Raw genomic sequence first — 4,618 nt, 5'->3', positions numbered from 1 at the left:
CTTGTAGAATACTCCAGGGTTCGAATCCCAGCACCCACATGGCAACTAACAACTGTCTGTAACTCCAGTCCCAGGGGATCTGGCAGCCTCTTCTGTCCTCTGCAGGCATTGCATGACACGGGTGCACTTACCTATATACAAGCAATGCACACGTACATATATATTTTTAAATATTTTATTTATTATTTTTATTTTATGTGTTGTGTGTATTGCCTGCACGTAGGTAAGTGCACCCGTGTCGTGCAATGCCCGTGGAGGTCAGAAGAGGCTGTGAGATCCCCTGGGACTGGAATTACAGACAGTTGTTAGCTGCCATGTGAGTGCTGGGATTTGAACCTGGATCTTCTGCAAGAACAGCCAGCGCTCATAAACGCCGAACCATCTCCAGCCCAATGAAATATTTTTAAAAAAAAAAACAGCAAGAACACAACTTTCAGCTAGGTATGACACAACTAAGTAAGAAAATGGGGAGGGAGCCATAGCTCAGTGGTAGAGTGTTTTACTAGCATGCATGCATGAAACTGAGTTTGATCCCCAACATGAAGAAAGAGGGGAAGATTAAAACAGGTCTCAGCATGCTCTGACCAGATTCTATGGGGCCCCTCCCTGAGGAGCACAAGGCATCATTCCCCTTTACCCTAGTAAACTTTTCAATTTTAGGTAGTTTATACCTTTACATATAATCCTATATCTAATACATCTAATTGTAACAAACCAGACTAAAGTATGGAGAAGGACGTCTTCTAAGAAAATCTCTGCCTATTCCAGGAAGGAGATCACTCCAGACAGCCCAAGAGGAGGCAAAGGGGTGAAAAATGGTAGGCCAAGTGGAGCATGGTGGCACATACCTTTAATCCCAGCACTTTGGAGGCAGAGACAGGAAGATCTCTGTGAGGCTAACCTGATTGACATAGGAAGTTCCAGACCAGGCAGAGCTACAGTGAGACCCTGTCTCATAAAAGCAAAAACAATAACAACAACAAAAAAAGGTAGGCCAAGACTTGTCAGTCCAGATATTAGAGACGGTTGTTTGTCACAGCCCATTAGCTTGTACTGCTCTGCATGCAGGAAGGTATAGTTTCTGCTCCTGCTTTCTTGCCTGCTAAAAATAAATTGACTACCTGCTCTGCTTGTGTTTGAGTATAAATTTTTCCTCAGTACACCAGAACCAAGATGGCTGTGGTTGGGATTAGATGAATTCAGGAAGAGGCAATTCCCGCTTTCCACAACGTTTATTTAATATGAGCCATACATTATGCTAACTGCTTGACATAAGTTCCATTATTCTCTTTTTTTTTTTTTTTTTTTTTTTTTTTTTTTGGTCTTTTTGAGACAGGGTTTCCCTATAGCCCTAGCTGGCCTGGATTCGCTATGGAGACCAGGCTGGCCTCAAACTCAGAGATCCACCTGCCTCTGCCTCCCAAGTGCTGGGGTTAAAGGTGTGCACCACCACACCCAGCTTCATATTTATTTTTAAATGTTTATTACATTTATGTGTTTGTTCATGTGTGAGTACGAAGGTCAGAGGACATTCTAGGGGAGTAGGTTCTCTCCTTTTACCATGTGGGTTCTAGGAATTTGAACTCAAGTCTTCAGGTTTGGTGGTAAGAGCCTTTATCTGCTGAGCCATCTCACAGGCCCTTTGCCATTTGGTTATTTACCCATATTATTGATTTTTTTTTTTTTGGTCTTTTTGAGACAGGGTCTTCCTATAGCTCCAGCTGACCTGGAACTCACTATGTAGACCAGGCTGGCCTCAAACTCACAGAGGTCTGCCTGCCTCTGCCTCCCAAGTGCTGGGATTACAAGAGTGCACCATCATGCCTTGTTTATTTGGTGCTAGGGCTCAAACCCAGGGCTTTATGAATGCTAAGTAAGCGGCATACCAGTTGAGGTCACTCTCAACATTGTGTTTTGAAACAGGGTGTCATGTAGCCCAGGCTGGTCTTGAACTCCTTATATAGCCAAGGATACTTCAAACTTCTGATCCTCCTACCTTTGGCTCCTGAGTGCTGGAATTACAGGGATGTGATATCATGCCTTGCTGAACTGTTGATTTTAAACTGCACCAAAGCCAGGTTTGATTGTATGCTCCTTTAATCCCAGCACTCTGGAGGCAAAGGTAAGTGGATCTCTGTGAGTTTGAGGCCAACCTGGATATCATTATACTAAGAAGAAAAAAAAAAAAATAATGAAGTTTCTCATGCGTCTAAACTATATTTCAAAATATCCAAATAGCTGATGAAGAATGGTGCTTCCAGAATGCCAATTAATAAATGCATGAAGTGAGTTTCAGGCCAGTCAAAACTAAATAGTGAAACCCTGTCTCAAAACAAACAGGGGCTGGAGAGATGGCTCAGTGGTTAAGAGCACTGTCTGCTCTTGCAGAGAACCCAGGTTCGATTACCAGCACCCATATGGCAGCTAACAACCATAACTCCAGTTCCAGGGGATCCGACACCCTCTTTTGGCCTCTGTGGACATTACATGACACGGGTGTACTTACATACATGCAGTCAATACACTCATACACATAAAATAAAAAAATTAAAGACAAACAACAAAACAACACCTTACAAGAAACCTTTTAAGTAGAGCACTATTATTTGTAGCAGGGAAACAGAGCTTCTAGATATTTAGTAACACACAAGATCACGAGGATAAAACTGGTGCTAACCAGAATTTGAACCCAAGAAGTTTAACTGTCTGTAGTTATATGTTCTAGACACTCTGATTCACCTTCTTGTGAAAATCAGTTGATTTAAGTTATTTGCTTACCTCTTCATTCTCTGTGGGTAGCCCCTGAACTGCATAAAAATCTGAGGAGGCTGGAGACGCCTCTAGCTTTCCATAATCTCCCAGTAGCTTCTTTTCAGCCACTAAAGGATCTACCTTGGCTAAAAGCTCTTCAGTCTCTCTGCAGGGCTCCTCTTTCACTTCAGTAGTTTCCATTTCCTCTTGTTGCCTGGTATCAGATGAAGGACAACAATTTTCACTTGATTCTTTGCTGCTAATGCATAATGGCTCCATTAAATAAGCTACCTGCAATCAAAGTTTACTATTAGATGCATAGGAACAGAAACAGAAACCAGCATCTGCATATCAGTAATGCCACATGCTCACACTGTAAGTATGACTAAATCTAAGATGGCAAATAGATTTAACCCAGCAATCAATCATTTATCAAATATATTCAAAGGCACTGGGTTAGTTCTGGGAAGAGTATAATGAACAAGACGGACACAGCTCTTGCCTCTTTTCAGATATATATATATATATAATTTATTATCATTATTATTTTATTATGATGATTTTCCAAATGTACCTGTGTCCTGGTGTTTGACAACTGGTGAACAGGAAGCTGCTGGCACTGAAGACATGACACAAGAGGGCCTAAGCCCTTTCCTTCTGCCTCCATATATAATTTTTAAAAATATTTATTTTTATTTTATGTGTATGAGTGTTATGCCTGCATGTGTGTAAGTGCACCTGTGTCGTGCAATGCCTGTAGAGGTCAGAAGGCAGTGTCGGATTCCTCTGGAACTGGAGTTACAGATGGTTAGCCACCATGTGGGTGTTAGGAATCAAACCTGGGTCCTCTGTAAGAGCAGTCAGTGCTCTTATCCACTAAGCCATCTCTCCAGGCCCCATGTTATAATTTTCAAAATAGACATTCATATTTGTTTAATACCATCACTATTGCATAATTCAAATACATAAATACTATACATTTTTTAAATGTTTATTTTTCTTTTATATGTATAAATGTTTTGCCTGCATGTATATAATTGCACTACATGCATGCAATGCCTGAAGAAGCCAGAAGAGGGCGTTGAATCCCCCTGGAACTGGAGTTACTGATGGTTGTTAGCCACCTTATGGGTACCGGGAACCAAACCTGGGCATTTTGCAAGAGCAGCCAGTGTTGCTAACTGTTGAGCCATCTCTCCAGCCCTTATACATTTTTTTGTTGGTTTTTTTTTTTTTTTTGTATTTTATTTACTACTTAAAAAAAAATCTTTATTATTTTTATTTTATGTGTTTGAGTGTATTGCCTTCATGTATGTGAGTGTACCCGTGTCATGCAATGCCACGGAAGTCAGAAGAGGGCATTAGATTCCCCTGGATCTGGAGTTAAGGATGGTTTGTAGCCACCATGTGGGTGCTGGGAATCAAACATGGGTCCTCTGCAAGAGCAGTCAGTGCTCTTAACCACTGAGCCATCTCTCCAGCCCCATTACTTTAATTTTGAGTATATTGCCTGCATGTGTGTAAATGCACCTGTGTTATGTAATACTCATGGAGGTCAGAAGAGGGCATCAGTGCCCCTGGAACTGGAGTTATAGACAGTTGTTAGCCACCATATGGGTGCTGGGAATTGAATCTTGGTCCTCTGCAAGAGCATTCAGTTCTCTTAACCACTGAGCCATCCCTCCAGACCCCACCCCCCTCCAAACATATTTTTGACATTGGCTTTTATCTCTTAAACTCCCTTGGATACATGTAATTATACATGAATCAGTCTCTTCAATGGCTGCATTCTATGTATAATAAATTACTTGATAATTTACTTATTGATGAACACTTGCTGATTTCCAGGTTTGACTTATTTTATATA

General features: G+C 41.2%; 1 protein-coding gene and 1 pseudogene across 1 annotated transcript in view; both read right to left on the bottom strand.

The window, feature by feature from the left end:
- The window catches only part of LOC115070594 (bromodomain-containing protein 8-like), a gene marked incomplete at its 5' end in the record, with an annotated part of 59,725 nt that overhangs the window by 31,603 nt on the left and 23,504 nt on the right, over positions 1-4,618 (bottom strand). The window lies entirely within an intron of this gene.
- On the bottom strand, positions 3,326-3,462 carry LOC115070599 (annotated as a pseudogene).

The sequence above is a fragment of the Nannospalax galili genome, unplaced genomic scaffold, assembly GCF_000622305.1.
Source record: "Nannospalax galili isolate Female #2095 unplaced genomic scaffold, S.galili_v1.0 scaffold856, whole genome shotgun sequence".
Classification (NCBI taxonomy): domain Eukaryota; kingdom Metazoa; phylum Chordata; class Mammalia; order Rodentia; family Spalacidae; genus Nannospalax; species Nannospalax galili.
The sequence above is the reverse complement of the archived record's forward strand: the minus strand, read 5'-3'. Positions and strand labels throughout refer to the sequence as shown.